The sequence below is a fragment of the Falco punctatus genome (assembly GCF_963210335.1).
Source record: "Falco punctatus genome assembly, chromosome: 20".
NCBI lineage: Eukaryota > Metazoa > Chordata > Aves > Falconiformes > Falconidae > Falco > Falco punctatus.
The window spans coordinates 855,696-872,722 of record NC_137600.1 but is presented as its reverse complement, the minus strand read 5'-3'; the positions used below and the strand labels follow the sequence as shown (position 1 = coordinate 872,722).

The 17,027-nt window shown below is 40.4% G+C and overlaps 1 protein-coding gene across 4 annotated transcripts in view; it reads right to left on the bottom strand.

Annotated features, from left to right (window-relative positions):
- Positions 1-17,027, bottom strand: part of SLC23A2 (solute carrier family 23 member 2) — a 61,199-nt gene that overhangs the window by 37,999 nt on the left and 6,173 nt on the right. Inside the window, exons 2-3 of one of the 4 annotated variants that reach the window (XM_080370159.1) lie at positions 4,581-4,685; positions 4,022-4,081 (exon numbers count right to left, since the gene is read on the bottom strand). The exons of 2 other annotated variants lie outside the window; for them this stretch is intronic. The gene's annotated coding sequence lies outside the window, so the exon portion shown is untranslated. The remainder of the gene's footprint in view (positions 1-4,021; positions 4,082-4,580; positions 4,686-17,027) is intronic. One more of the 4 variants, XM_080370158.1, reaches the window with a different exon arrangement.

Below are 17,027 nucleotides of genomic sequence, written 5' to 3'. Positions count from 1 at the left end.
ATTTTAGAACTGGTACCAAGACCCCTAAAACAACAGCCAAAAGCTGCTGGACAGTCACAAGTGTTTTATCACTCTATAAAGTGGCAGAACTGTCTGCAGAGAGAAATGGAAAGCAGGTACCTTATAGCTGCAGTTTGCTGTATTCCTTTCCCTCAAAACACCAAGTTCTGCTGAAGGTCTAGGTCACCAGCTGGTGAAAAAGTTAAAAGGAGAATCCTATCCAGTCTGAAAGGTAAGTGTATTCCCTCCTACCCTTAGCATAGCAGAAGTATCAAACAAAATTAAGTAGTTCATCAGTACCTGTGGTCCTCACCACCTCTACACTGTGGAAAATCAGGAACTGACCTACATTTGGTAACCCTACACTGCTGTGCAAGGGAACTATTTGTAAAGGAAGCACAACAAGGCGTGGTTATAAAACAAGCTGGCGGTGAAACAGCACATTCTTTAGAGCGTACTGATGGAAAAGCTCCCAGGAGCGCTGATGTGGGTATGCCACCTGGTAAGCACATGTCGCACCGCCCCAAGGAAGGAGCCATGTCAGATCCAACCCACGACCTTTCTGGCTTTTACAGACGGCTGAAGAGCCAAGAGAGCTCAGTCTGTTGCATACACTAAGGAGATTACAATCAAATTAAGGTGACAGCTTAATTACATTCTTCAATTTACTATTTGTAATTAGCTGTCAGACTCATGTGGATAACAACAACTTTCTCCTGCAAGCAGAGATGACGCTCAGCCAGAAGTTGTCCAACCTTACATCAACCAAGGTTAGCTTCACCTACATTTTAAATAAATTCCAAACAGCTGAGGTGAATAACCTGAACTCCAGCAGCACATCTGGGGTTCCACCACCTCCAACGGCAGTTTCAAGTGTCAGGCATCTCTGACACTCAGGTACATGATGTGTTTAAATACAAATCAAGATAGCCTCTACGTCTGAGATTGTATTTTTGGCAACAGACACATGACAGAGATGTGGAAAGGGACCTGCACTCCCTGCACATCAGGATATTTTACTGTTAAAACGTGCCAAGTCTGAGCAGAAGATAAAACCAGTTTTACAACCCACTTGACTCGCTCAGTACCCAATGCTGTGAGCACTGCACAGCTGTTTCTGGAAAGGGCACGCTGCAGACTGCGACTACAGGTAAATTCTCGGTTCCTGCAGTGTCAGACAGCTATGAAGAATTCAAGGTGCACAGCATTTACTTTGTTTAGTTTAAAAAAAGCGCATTTAGGCCAAGCAACTAATACTACTCTACAACATTAGGGACATTAAAGAGAAACCACATGCTGCAGGACGGAGCTGCTTATAGTTTGGTTGCCAGTCAACGTTCACCAAGAGACATGGAGAAGGGGGACAGGCAAACACACGGCTCGGATCGGCACGAGAGTATCCAGGGAGATGGAGATGGCTGCAGAAGGCAGCAGGATGGATGCCAATAGATCAGGGAAGTTTTGAAAGAAACTCCTTCACCAGAACACTGTAGCGAGCTGATTAGGGAAACAGGAGTGCTTCTGTGCTTTCAAGACCAGCAACGCAGACAATTAAGGAATATTGTGGAGGCTCCAATTAGACAAGTTTACTTACAAGGTACAGCTATCCCTGGCCAGACACACAGTTCAACACAAAAGCAAGGCAATTCCCAGTTAATTATGGAACAGCAGCTTTCTCCAGACTACTATTGGCTCTAGTTACGTCCATCAAACAAAATTTCTGTACTGATTTTGTGCCATCAAGGTATTAAAAAACAAAGACTCCTCTTCCTGTTATTAGACACCCCTTGTCTTCTGTGCATCAGATGGGAGCTACAGGCGCTGTGGTTTGTATTTATACGTGTCCTCACTTTTACAGGTCCTGAGTTACGCTATTTTTTAATACTAGAAGAACCTGAGCACAAGATTCCCCCATTTCACTCTCCAGCCTGTCTGCCATAGCTATTCACATCTTCTATTTAACAGCATAATACAGTAAGCCTGAGAAATTTGTTTCTGAGAAATTGTTAAATATGAAACAATATGCTATCAAAGGGTTTTAAACTATTAATGACCAAATTCCAAGTGATCAGAAGAGCAGCAACTTTACTACTTAACACTGTCCAAAAAGTTGCTTGTTTTTTTTCCTACAAAACAAAAAGGTCCTTCCCACCTCAAAGAATTCAACAAGAAGAATCTCATTTAGGGAGGCTAAAAAAGCCCAAGAAGTACTTAACACGATGCAATCAAAGTACCATCTGCAGACCCGCAACCACAAACGGTGCTGGCCAGGAGTATTACATCTCCAGATTGGTACTTGGATACGGCACCCATGAGGTCCCCTACCCCACAAACTGTTCCAGATAGGTAGGTGTGCCTGAAGGGTGTTTTGCCAACCTTCCAGGGGATTTTGACCATCTCACAGATGCGAAAAAAGCTGCAAAGCACATGCACTTAATCTTCTGTTGCTACATGTAAAAACCATCTTCCCACTTTAGTCTTAAGTAGAGCTCTTCCTCAGGCTATTTTGAAACTGAGCCTCTTTGATCCAAAAAATACTCATGATCTGACTGTACCAGGTGCTTCTTGCACCCAGAGTTCCTTGCCATGAAATGAAATTGCACTGAAATGCTACTGTGTCCTTAAATGCTACAGAGATGATTTTCCCCCTCCAGTCAAGAGCAAATTACATCCACACTTAAAAAAAGTATACTTCAAATTCCTAATGCAACACTACCTAAAAAGACACAATTTCCCTTTGCCTGCAGTAGAAGCAAAGTACTGCTAAATATGCCCGAACTTCCTAACATTTAGTTTTTAAAAACCATGACTTGACGTGCACTTTAAGAAGTTTCAGTCCTGAGTTAGTTTCTCACTTTGCTTCAAAGCATGTCTTCAAAGCCCAAACATATTCCTTCTTTGTAGGCACTAATGAATTTTTAAGTAGTTGGTATTTTGACTGCCATCCAGGATAGTATGTCTTAACAACTGACCAACATTATTAGGGCATGTCTACACAAAGACGCACAGGAAAGTTATGCCGAACTCAAACCTTCCGTTGATTTAAAGCACATTAGCTAAATCTCATTAACTTCCTGTGTGAATGAGCTTGTTGAGGACTTAAATCCAGCTGAATTAGACTTTTAACAAAGGATCTCACAGCTTTCAAAAACTGCATGTTTGGTTACTCGGATTATTTAGTAAGAGCTTATTTAAGCTGTGATTCTAAACAAAAATATCTGAAATATGAGTATTTCCAGTATAGGTCAACCTGAAGTGCATTTGGTCAAAACCATTATTGGTCAAGCTGTTCCTCGCTCATCTTTCATCCCATTGCTCTCTCAGTTTATTGTTCCAACAGGCAACAGTTTTGCCAAATTTCTGTGCAGCGTGAGCGCCACCCTCCACAGGAGATCCCATCAACGCACATGCAACGGTCTGCGTGAACAGAGTCCTAACGGAAGACCAAGAAAGAAGTATACAGATGAATCTGTAAGATTACATTTCAAAAAAGTGCAAGCAAAATCTAAGAGGTAACAATTTTACAGCTTGACAAGTGAGTGATATCAAATGACACCTGCAGTGTTTTCTAGATAGCAACGATGCTCACAGTAAATAAAAATTAAATAGCATATCACTGTTCTTTATCAAACACTTCACTACTTTATAGTCTTACTTCCAACATAGTAACCTCTCACTGTTCATGGTACACATTAACTTGATTTATAGTATTATACAGCAGTCCTTACAGTCTCCCTGTGGAGCATTAATAGTCTAAGAATTCAGATACCTCCACATTATATGGATATTAATACACAGTTCATTAAGCTCCTTCATGGCACTCAGAAAACAACCTGAGCACACACTGGTTCTTTTCTCAGCTTTCTTTGTACTGCTACTTGGCACTTTGATGAAAGCTACTTTTTTTCCAAGACCTTAATCACATTAAAACAAAGGTGAAGTTAGAGACTCATCCAGGAAAAATTCCATTTATTAAGCAAATCAGGGTAACGTGCCAACTTTTTCAGCTCTCAATACGAACCTCCTTTCCAAAGGCTCAGGCATTCCTACATCTACTTTTGAAACAGATACTCACTCCTTCCTGAAAGAGAACAATTTTAGTCCAGTAAGCAATATAAAACCAGTTACTGATTACACACACACACTTGAAAAGATGATGCTGAGCTGACTTATTAGGCTTGTCTTAAAATAAATATTTCACATCCATTTAAAATAGCTTAATAAAAGATTGAGAATTCAAGAAACTTCCAAAAACTAAGCAAGATGCTGTACTTTGGGGTCAAGCGTTCTTAAAATCTCTTTTTTACTACATAAACCTAATATAAACTTTTCCCTTTTAAAAAGTAAAAGAAAGCCAAAGTTTACAGGTAAACAGGAAAGAGGGTAAGTACTTCTGAGTCTCTCTGTACAGTGATAACAATTTTAAAATGAAAAATTAAGCTCTCAAACCTTTAGGATATTGAAACTTAAGTTACTAAAAACCTTTTGACAGGTTTTTCTTGCTCAATAATGCCCACACTAAAGCAGCTGAATTTTTGTAATCATCCTCCATTAACATCTGAATTCAAAGCAGCTCTTACCTCCAAGAAACCTGTACCAACTTCTAGAGACTACCTCTGCCAATTCCTCTGCCGCCTTTCTTCCAGTCTACGCTCAGTGCAACAGTTCGCGTTGCAAGTTGCAGCCTGAAAGGATGCAGACATACCGAAGGAGGATTTTTATAATCTGGTTGGGCTCACTACATTGTATAACTGTACTGTGCCCAATCACAATCTCGGCACATTACACAACGGCCGAAATGCAGGAAGACACCACACGGCCATCAACTGTTACTACATGCCTCGGCCATAATTACAAAAAGTAAGCAAACGGACAGTCTCTGAGTAACAGCAGAGTGCGTACAGATCAACCCAAACAAGGAGGTTCAAGCGTTTTACAGAACCTGCAATGCTACAGGGAGAAAAAGCCAGCCAGGCCCCCCAGAATTCAAGTTGCACAAATATTTACATGCCTGACTCCAGCAGCTATAATCAGGATTGGGATTTTCTCCACCCAGTTAGTATTTCCATAACCTCCGTTGTGCAACTTGCACAGAAACAGTTTTATTAGCCATTAGCCAGTTTTCAGGAGGTCCCAGATCTCAAAGCTGTTCCGTAAGACAAGGTTTAGCAAGCCACAACCTCACCAAGAAGTAAAAAACACACAGTATAACTTACACTGGGCTTTTTCACTTTCCTAATGGAAAATGCTGCATAACAGTGATGTTAAGGTCACAGAGCTAAGTGAGATGGTAAGGATGCAGGAACAGAAGTGAGAGAGGCTGGAAACAATTAATCAACATGCAGTCCTCCTGCATAAATCTGTTCTTCCCTCCCTGACCTACCTCTTTTTCTGCAAGAAGACAGCACTGTCTTAAGGCTGCCCTTACACTTTAAACATCACGTTATAATTCGCCGCACCACAGCCCCTGCCTCAAGTTATCACTTGCCATCATTTGTACACCATCCCCTTAGCCCACGAGGGAAGTAATTAATTACCTCTCCAAATAAGTCACGTGTTTGCACCATTAACGAGGCACCATCCTTCCACAAGTGATACCGTAAGCGATAATTAAACCAGGCCACCAGAAAGCACCACCCAACTACCAGGCGCTGCCCACATTTACACGCAGCATCTCAGCCATCTGCGCGCAACAGAGTGGCCAAGAGGGGAATAAGGAGCTGGCTTTACCTGAAACGCACCTTTTGAACCCAAATTCGTGGAGGCAAAAGCTGGGCGGATGGCGCCATCTAGCTCCCTCCGCTCACCGCGCAGAGCCAGCCTTACGCAAGTTTACAAGTTCGTCATCCAAGCTTGCTTAATTGTCAAGACCTGAAAGCGGCGGATCACCAGCAGATCAGAAATCGGCATGTGCTTGTTCTTGCATCAAAGAACCAGCCACTGAATAGGGCACGTTTAATTGAAAGCTGACACTTATTATGTGCAATACTCTTTATTCATCATTCACTAAGAATGCAGGGAAGGAAGCCAATTATCTCCACTGATTATTTTATGCAGTGGGTGCGTATATAAAACCACATTATGTTCCTGCATTTAATCTCCACTGCAAAGAGATGTCAAAAAGCTTCCTCCTCCACTTGCCCCTTTTCCAATTATTCTTTCCTTTGCTCCTTCCTTCAGAATTCCAAATGTTCTCACAAACAGAAACACCTTCTCATTTCAGTATGGCGAAAGCTTACAGCCCTTAATGCAAGCATCAACATAGCCGAAGTTTTAAGACCATACACTGTTGTACCACAGGTCCACAGACTGCCTGCAAGATTACTCATCTACAATATTTTTGTGGAATATGCTAGAAATTATTTTAGAATCAAGGATTTCGGTGTGCTCACAGGGACCTACAGGACTAAGAGATCAATAGCAAGAAAACCACACAGGTTTTGAAAGAAATAAGCCATTTGCTTTTTTAAATTCTGGACATCGGACTGAATATTTTTAAATAGTTGTGTTAAACAATGCCAGAGACTCAAATGCTGCTTTGCCCTGGATATCATAGTTCAAAGTATAATGGAGTTCTGTGCAAGTAACATTACTTAAGTATACAATTACACAAGACTTCTCTATTGACCTTACAATTAAAAACAATCATTCCAAAGTTCTTCACTGATGAGTGGAGAATTGCATCATTCAAAAGACTTTTTTCTGACTACTTAGTATTTACACTCAATAATTTAGTTCAAATAACCCACCTACTAAACTGGACACCTCCACTTAAAACCCAGCTTCCATTATCGACTGTCTGGACAGATCTGATGGCAGGTTGTTCCGTTAAAATTCCTCACAGTGAATATGTACTTAATCACTACCATAGTTGAGATGAAAGTTAATTCAAGATATAACTCTTGCGACTACTGTTTCAAGACAGTGGAATATTTTACAATGCATTTTCAAACTCCTTAATGCTGTGAAAGACAGGCAGGAATAAACAGATGAGCAGCTCTATGTACTGCTGCACTTTATTGATGGAAGTGAAATCGCAGCAGACAATTTATCTTGCTCTGCTTCAGTGCAGGGAAGCATTGCCGTGACGATCCTACATAGCTAGTCATCATTTTTATAACCTGCTTAGTATCTGAAATTTAAACTGATGGGAGCATTTCTCTTGCTTCAAAATGTTACTCCTAGGGGGAGTTCACTTATTATTATTATGAGAAAATCCAATTTTTCGCCTTCTTCTCAGGCATACTGTGTTCAGCTTAAGGACGACACAAATACTTCAGAGTGCCCTAGTCAAATTACAAATGTTTGTTGTTAGACACACATTGGTAAACTACCTGACAATTTACAGGCAATGTTCTGAGTCTGAATATTTATTCTGAGGCCATCCTCCCTAGTTTTGCAGCACTCGGGACAAAATTCTTCTTTGAAGTCACCTATTTCCACTGTGTGTATAGGGATGGCAAACTGCGGTTATCTCGTATAATCAAAACTGATAATAATGTGACCCAGTGACTGCAAACACCTGGTAACTAAATGCCTCCTTTGAACTTTCATATCTTGCCAGGTAATAGAAATGCCCAACATAAAAAAGCCAGTCTGATGAAGTCACTGAAAAAGTGTTAAAAAAAAGAAAAAAGCCTGTTCGAGCATAGCACATGCCTCGCAACACTGTTAGAAAAAGGCACATCATCTTCGCAAGAACATCCTGTTTCATCAGGAGCGTGAGGTGTAGGATGCCTCATTCATGATGGCCAAATGAATCTCCCAACTACATTTTTGTAGCTATCTCCCCATCTAAGTATTCTTCCTACTAAAGTCGTAACAAATACGCGGTCTTCTGCATCAGTGAATAGGTTCAATTGATGCAGCAGACTCCCATGAACATCTTCCAGAATGCACTTAACATAATACAGCAAACACAAGAAAATAGCATCACATACTAGTAGAATAAATAGATCCACTTCCACCCACAACTTGGAGCAGCAGAAAGCCATTAAGTTTGATCTTACGGAGACATTTATAAATCCATAGAATTATAAATTCCTTGGAAAAGCACTTACCAGAAGATATGTTTTAATATGAAAACACCTACTGCTCTCTTCCCTAATGCTGTATCAAATATACACAAAGAATTACTGAACTTGCTTTGAAAGCTACCATTTCATTCAATGAGCAATACGCCGTCCTGGGTGCGCCTTACACATACTGCTTGTACATGATTCAACCCATCGCAATGTACATCCCTCTCATTTAACAGAAATGATACCTAGAGGCAGTCCATGTTCAGTAAATTCCCCTTTTCCAGTCAGAGAACACAATGCTTCGGGCCTAACTTCTGTTGTCATTACATCCTTAATCCAGTTACAGCTTGTATTATAGCATTTCTTAGAACTCTTCCTGCAACTGTGCATTTTTAAACATTTGTAAGAAAAAGCTAGGGTCTGAGATGTACATCAAAGGAGACCGACAGTTCTTCTATGTAAAGAAGTAATTAAAGGCACTTCCATCTTGTAAAAATACCTATGGCTGATTTCTGGGCAAGAAACAAGAAACCATTTTCAAGGAAAACCAACAAAAGAGTAGTGAAGCCAAAGCCATACACTCCACAGGCACAGATCAAAGCGCTTCAAAAATTAATGGAGAAGGAACGTGGGTTTTGTGACCCGCTATTGTATCCACCGTGTCCATAAACTAAGTCAGATGCCTACGTCTTTCCTGGACCTCCAGGTATGCTTGTAATTAAAGGCTAAAGCTCAAATAATTTTTCTTTGAAGAATTGACAGAAGTAAAATCTGTTAGTGGTCAGCAGAGCACCAAGGGAGGTTGCTACCCTTAAAGCACCATTACCTTCACGTATTCCCAGATGCCTGGGGAAAAGCTGTCCGCTTCAACATAGGCTTAGAAGACGACAGCATATGGCCCAAACTCAAGTATGCAGTAACTCAGCCAAGGGAACAACACACCGCTGACCCAACCGGCCCAAGTATGTAATAAGCCTACACCTAACAAGCTGCAAACTTCACACCTACGACTTCAGTCTCTTCATTTCTCAAATGTCAGATCTTCAAAGCACATCCTAGGTGCACCCACAGGTTCTAGCCATAAGCAAAAACCCATGATCAGCCCAACAGCTCTGACCTGCTCGACGCCACAGATCACAAAATGGAGTGGATATGCAAATTTATATGCTAAGTCTAGACTTGAAACATCTGCTGGCATTATCTGCTAAAGTTGCAATTTTGTAGTTTTCTGGTATTACATTGGCATTATTTTGCTGTTACTGTTCAGTTAGCACACTCATTTCCCCCTCACTCTGTTTCTCTGTATTCTTTCACGCTTTATGTCTCTCCTCTCATTTTTGTGATTGCAGTAGTTTCAAAAGTGCAGGCTAAATCTCTGTACAGAAAAAAACCAGCAGACTGATCTTGCTACAGGCTGTGCAAAGAACACTGAAAGTTCCATCCTTCAGCTAAACTTGCTTTTATTTTCATTTTCTAAAGGCAAAACATGTTTATGCAAAAAATGTCCATAGGTTTTGCATTCAATATGCCTCTTGCTCAGATGCCTAAAAATCCACCTGCACTAAATAGCGATCAGCTAGGTTGAAGATTCTAGCTGCAAGACTGTTTAAAAAAAGGGGGGGGAAAGGAGCATGCACCGGGATCACCGGACAGGAGCGTGGCTATCTCATTCACAGTTCAGTACACAAATGGCAAACGCAGCCTCACAGCGCTGCCCAACTGTTCCAGCAGCCACAACTCCTCCTCCCACCGATCCTGACCTCCTTCATCTGAAATGAAAAAAGCCCTTTTAATCTTCAAAGCATGGCCACGAGTCAATCTCAAACTTAGCACACTTTTTAATTTTCTTTTTAATTATCCAGTTGGGAGAGTTATGCCCTCCTCGCTCAGTGACCTTTCACTCCTTCAAGATTATTTCAAGAAATCTTTCCTGGGAATAATCAGCAAATTTATACCACTTGCAGAGGAAATGTTTCAAGGCTTCCAAGCGCTGAGGGGGAGAGACAGCACGATTCTTCGTGTGCTTTTGTGCAGGCAGCCTTTGCTGTGTTACACAGTACCCTCAGCTCTGCAGGCCAAGTATCTGCTGGCTTCAGGCTGCTGACTGCTGTGAGCGCAATCCCAGCACATCTGCTCAAATACCTTCCCACAAGTAAGTTGTCACCGTGCTAGGTTTTAGAGCCCCCTGACTCCTCATGTGGAGCCAACCCCCAAAATGGCAAGCCAATTTATTTCTGCTGGAACTGACAAAAGGCAGGGTGCAAGCAGATCATCTTTTGGTACCACAGAGCATTAATATGCTATTATTAATTATGTTAGCAATAATGGATGCTATTAGTACTACTGATAGCTGTTGACCAACCGTTCTTCCCATGAGTTTTGGTCACTAAGCATAGCTTGGTTTCCCATAGCCATAGGGAAAAATTAAGTCATTACTGCCATTAATGATTTTTAAGTTGGACCAGCACTACTTACTCTCTACCCACACACTAAACAACTGTATGCAACCCTGCATTTGATTCCCACACGTTAAGCCAACCAATTACTAATTTATTAATTTCACAACAAGCCTGGAAGTGTTTACAGATCCAGGCTTGTGTTTAACCAGACTTGCTGCTTAACTTCCCGTACTCCCGTTTCAGGCAGGCTTAGGTGAAAGTGTTTACATGCACAGCAATCATGACCTACTTCCTTATAAACCTGCATTTGCGCATCTTGCTCGAGGGGAGAAGTTAAGGTGACACCACCAGTTCAGTCCTCTGACTCCACGAGGGCAATTAGTAGAGACAGGAAGTAACTAGGACCTGTTGAAACCCAGCGACACCTGACCTGTACGTCATATAATGTGCTACTGTGCAGAGATACAAGATGTAATTTAGTCCAGTAGAGCGTCATATAACGTGCTACTGCGCAGAGATACAAGATGTAATTTAGTCCAGTAACGCTTTGAAGATTTTTCTCTGTACGTAAGTGGTTCATTAAGAATGCATTACATTTATATGAATGCATTAAATACCCCTACAGCAACAAAACTGTTAAAGGTGGCTAAGTGAATTCTTTTCCAACTGCAGTGACAGAAATGCAACAGTCCACTTAATACCAAACTAACTGCTCAAGAAAAGCACAAAAAAATAAAATATTTTGTCAGAGTTCACATTACTTAGAAAAATATTTATGCCAAATATAGTTTATTGAAGGAAAGCTTTTTCTTTTCAGCAAGACATGCCTTTTTATTTTGGCAACATTTAATAGAATACTTTTTTTATGATTTTTGCCAGTAAAACCATCCTTTTTTAGCCAATTGCCAGCGGTTTCAACATTGTACTTTATGGGTTCCTTCATCTTCAGGACTCTTTGGCAGATGTCAGTATAGCACTACTTAAAAAAAATTATCGCCATTGTTCCTACTTAATTGGCATTGCCTGAAAGGTGGGAATTCTTTGCCACTACTATTTGGAGTAATATAATTTAGGCATACACTTTGAACTCAACAAAATTCTCCTTTTGAATAATTAAAGAGGAGAAAAGACCAATACAGATAGAGTCTCCTTTGAAGGTACCCACATGCTGTGCTGTCTCCATAATAAATCTATTACCTGCCATTCAACAAAACATTATCTGTCACAACAGTCTCCAGAACAAAAACAGTAATTACACTTGGATCTTAATATGCTCGGCACACAGTTCTGCGGTCTACAATTCAGTGGGTTTAGAAAGCAAGGAACAGTGCTCCTAAGCAAAGTTAAAAATTGGACTAATAACTTTGACAAAATCTTTACCAAAACTGAACAGCCAAGGAAGATAGCTCAGTTAATACTTAGGGTTTAGGCTCTTTATACTAAGAAACTTAATAGAAGGCTTAATTGACAGCTTTGCTTGATTTGATTGTGCCTTATTAGGCACCTTCATGAAAAGCATTAAATGCGTTTGATCCCTTGCAAAGAAGAGGAAGACTCATTAGCAATGGGTGTTTACAAGTAGCCAGGGCTCAAGATTACAGGAGTTCTTCCCCTTCTGCAGAAAGGGCTTTTTAGATCTATGTTTTTATGAGAAGGGTCACGTATTGTCTCTGGAAGAGCTCAGGCTTCCATCCCTTACTTTTTCTGATATTTGCAAACAAGACAGACGGACAATGAGAATGTCAGCTCATTTGAAAGGCTGACTTGTAAGAGCCGACACAGTTCGGTACGCAACTAGCAGTCCTGGAAAATTCAAGCTGTAGGGCCAGTCAACACTAAAGATGATGACATATACCAAGCCAGATTTTCTATGTTCTGAAATGACTACAGCACAAATTAAGCTGTTCCCATTCAATTTCCAGTTTCTGGCTAGATCAAGTAAATAGATACACTATCTTACCGCAGCAAGACCACAACACTTGGGTATTAAAAAAAATAATAAAATAAAAGCCATCTCCTCGTCCATATAATTTTCTTCTTTGAGTTTTAAAAGCATCTGCTAGTAAGTTGAAATAAACTGCAGATAGCCAACAAGTGTGTGTAACCGTCTGAATAAACCAGTACAGAGCCCTGTAAAATTGTATTGATAATAACTATTATGCTCAGCGTAATCACCCAAAGTTACACACACAAAATTAAAAGGTACACATGCAAATACGTATTTCCAACACCAGCAAATGACTAATACCTGTTATTGTTCCCATATATGAAAGGACACTAAACAGTGTGAGAATACTGCAATTATGTCTTGCAGTCTGATCCTACAGAACAGGGACCCGTTTCTCGCTCGTTGGTCTGAATCCCAATTATTCCTCAGGTTTGACCTTTACACAATGAAATGCTCATCAGGAAATGATGCTCTTTAAGCTTTTATCAAAAACTCCAATCTGTTAAAGTATCATGAAGCAAATGCTTCATGCATCAGGAGCATCTAGTCAACTTTCAGGAAAAAATCATTCTGTACAAAAAATGAAAAAGGAAAAAAAAAAAGTAACCATGAAGCAGCTGATGCTGTTGAGTACATCACCTATAAATACAAGGATGTATTTTCTTTGCTCAGGTACGGTAAGGGTCTGAATATATAGGATTCTACACACAAAGGGCAAATAATAAACAGAGCAAAAATTGTAGAATTTACGAATATCTTTTTTCTGTCATAGGATTCAAAGACTCCATGGAAATCCAAACGCTATCACAGCACAGTCCATTAAGTGCTGTTAGCTCAGGGATGCTTTCATTTTATTCAGCACACAAAATCAGAGGTTGGTAACTTTGCAGCGCAGCACTTTTTATTTAGAAGCCTGGAATGGAAATGAAGTGAAAGTCGTGACATGGAGTCACGTGCCTGTTTATGAGGAACTCTGTATGACCTTGAATACTGGTAACAACATATATGCACTTTTTTCTTTAAAAGCACGAAACAGCAACACTGAGCTGTATGCTTAAATACAACACAGGTAAGTGATGAAAGGAACAAGGCCAGAAAAAAAAGAAACCCTTCAGATTGCTACTTCTGTGCTAGAAAAGAAAGAGTGCTCCATAAAGATATGCTTAATGATAGACTCCAGTGATCAAAGACTTCCAGTATTTCCCTCCCATTGCTAGCGCCAGGTCAACGACGACATCCAGAGCACTGGAAAACTGGGATAAATCCACTAACGGCACATTAATCGCCTCATCATATAAACACAGCTATGAGAACCCATAGGAGACCGAGTGTTTAAGGTACCTTCCTATTAAAGCTTCCAAACTGTGCTTTATTCTCTTAACTTTTACAATCTTACAAGTCTACTAATAGCCAGCATACCACTAAAATAGGCCTTATCGCCCTAGGCTGCCATTTCACAGCCATGCAAAATAAGAGTAAATCCAATTAAAACGTGTTGCTACATTTAGAGCCCAAACTACTCAAAGCATCCACACACGAGGTTAACGCCTAGGAATTTAAGTGCATAACCCCCCCCCCCCAAACCACTTTTTACTTAACTTTCCTGCTAGCCAGCACTGTTGTCTACTATGCATTCACAAAATGCTTCAGCCGACTGTTGGGAGTCACACAAGCACTGCAATAGTTCGATTTAAAAATAAATTCAGACAACAAATTTGGGGGACATGCAGACATTTGAAATCCATTCCATGAGTCACTCCGTTCCAAAACAGTGAAAAACAAAGTAATGGTGAGTCAATCTCTTCTTCACCATTTATACTAATTTGAGCCCACACTTCAAGCAATTTTAATGTAAAGCAAGCATAAAGGAAACGGGTGCTGAATTAAAACAGTTCCTTTTATCACAAAGGGTGTAAACAAACAAATGCTGGTTAAATCCAAACACACATAAACAAGTTCAGTTATTGCTTTCATACCACACAGAGCCTAAAAGTTCAAAAATACACACAGGTACTGTACCGTTACTTACTGCTCCTCCAACACAATTACAACTGGACTAATCTGCTCCCATCTGCTCCTAAAAATACAACCATCAGACAGAGCTTGTTTTCTCAGGCATTTTGCTGACGCAAATACAAGATCAAAACATCACTCATTCAGAGGAGAAAGACGTACTGGTCTCCATAATACACAAGCTAAAATCCAGCTACACCATCGTTCTAAGGTGCACATGACACACTCTTACCAATACACATCAATTTTATTACATGTTTAGTAACGTAGGTTTTTGGGGGAAGAATAAATTATCCTGGCTGCCTGAATGTGGCAAGAAGAAATTCCAGAAATTCCCTTTCACCAGAAATGGACAAAGTTTAGTCTCTCCTAAAGCTGTTTTTTAAAAAAATCTATTTTTTGTTTGTTTTTTTTTTAAAAAAAGTAGACCAGACACTTGGATGGTAAGCGCATTGCCCCCCCTGCCCTCCGTAACTAGCACTTTCATCTTCTGCCCCGAGAACTGAGTCACAAGGAGATTTAGATCATTTAATTTCTCATTATAAACCCGTTAAAAGACTAGTTTTACAATTACCTCAAGGCCAGCCATTCCTCTGCAAATAAGAAAACGGAGCTGTCAGATAGGAACAAGGAGTATTTCAATACATTCCCGCTGCGCAGGATGGGGTCAATCAAAGCAAGTGCTTTGGGACTCCCTCACAACAGCCCAGCTGGGCCTTTGGTGGTACACGTACCCCTCCCAAAACCAGCCCAGAGTTTTCAAACCCCAGTCGGCCCAACTCTATTCTGGGGCCACAGCACAGATATGAAAAAAAAAAAAAAAAAATCATAGCTCTCCGCAGACCCAAGGCGATTGATGATTCACTATTTACCTGACTGAGGACAACATTCAGTACCAAAAAATAAGTTCATTAAACCTCTGAGAGCACAGTGGATTAGAAAACCATGGGAGACACACAATGCATCACCAGGCACGCTGTATTTCTGATGCCATACACATTTTTACTGCAATATTTGGCAATAGAAATAGCTAAGATTAATGTTGAATGCAAGGAATAACACTAAAGCGGGAGATTTCTTAACTATAAGATTACTTCTCCCTCTTTCTTCCTTTTCCCCACCAAGTGCCAGCAATGTTTCAACACCCCAACTCCATTTCCCAAGCAGGTAGCTCCACTCCTGTCATGGCCAAATTACCATGGCAAGAAATCCATATTCAGATTAATCTCTAATAGAACATTCAAACAGCTGACATTTCCTTCTCATAACCTGAAAATGGCCAAATATCACTGGATTTCTTTTCTGCCTTCAAATAAACATTGTCATAAGATGTCTTATGACAACTGAAAATACTTAGCCATAAAAAAAAATATGCTCCCCAGTACTGATAGAAGTATTATGTGCAGTACCACAAAGTTAGCACAATGTCTTAATGCACTTCACCCCTGGGAATGGCTAGAGAATGGCAAATACCCTTCATTTTAAATGATTTATTTTATTCCTGCCTTACACTACATCATGATGCATCTCTCTCTACTCATCCTGACTGTCAATATTTTATTTTACTTAAAAGTGGCAAGAAGAAAACACACTGTAACTGCTGTCAGACCGTTTCATGACCACTAAGGCTTCATAAAACAGAACATTTGCTAAAAATACATTTTTCCAGCAATACATGAACCAACATCTTCAGTGGAAGAAAAACCGTGCTGCGCAGCCACCTGTATTTTCTCCTGTAAGGATAAATGCATAAAGAAGTGTTTGAAAGTAAAATAAATCTATTGAAGAAATGGCCCCACCACAGAATCTTCCGGGGCTTGAGGTTTCTTACACGGTTCACACAAAGACACTTGACAGGAGCAGCTACAGCCGGGCAAGATCTTCCAAAAATCACCTTGTGTGGGACACCAGTTTGTAATCTGCTACAAACTGAGACAGCTCTCCAGGGTGTGCCAGTTGACTTCCCCCTGTACCCACCAGGATCAGAAGAGGTTAACTGCTGCAGTTCAGATTAGGTCATTAGAGCAGCTTAACAGCTACTTCTGGAGGAATCCATACTAAAGATGGCTGAAGTTTCCCCCATTCAGTTTTCAACCGTCTCCAATCAACCTAAACAATGCCACTTCATAGCACAGTTAAGAAAGTCAAGAAAGTCTATTACACTGAGGAAGTTGACAGATTTGGCTATACCAGGAAGAAAAAGAAAAACATACCGACAGAATGAAAGAAATCTCAACTCAGTTTAATTTAAAAACCTTTGAACTAGTAACTGCATACAATTGCAGCATCTTCCACGGTGTCTTCTAAACCAATGCAGGGAAAATCCACAGTCATAAAGTTTCTTCTCTTAGGGGGAAAAAAAAATATCCTCAATCACTGCCATGACCTTAAGCTCCTCCTGAAGAAAAGAGTCACCAACCAAATAATACTAACAAAGACACGACTTTTACTTCTCCACTGGAATTCAACTCTGTTAGCTTCAGCTGCAGAAGACAAGTTCTCATATTAGCAGTCTTTAAAAAACCCCCATACGCATACATCACTCAGTATGCCTTTAGGGATGCACACACAGCTTTACCCGTGGCTCAGGGAGGGTAAGGAGCAGCTAAAAATTCTCCAAACAGATCTGGCTTCAATATGAAAGCA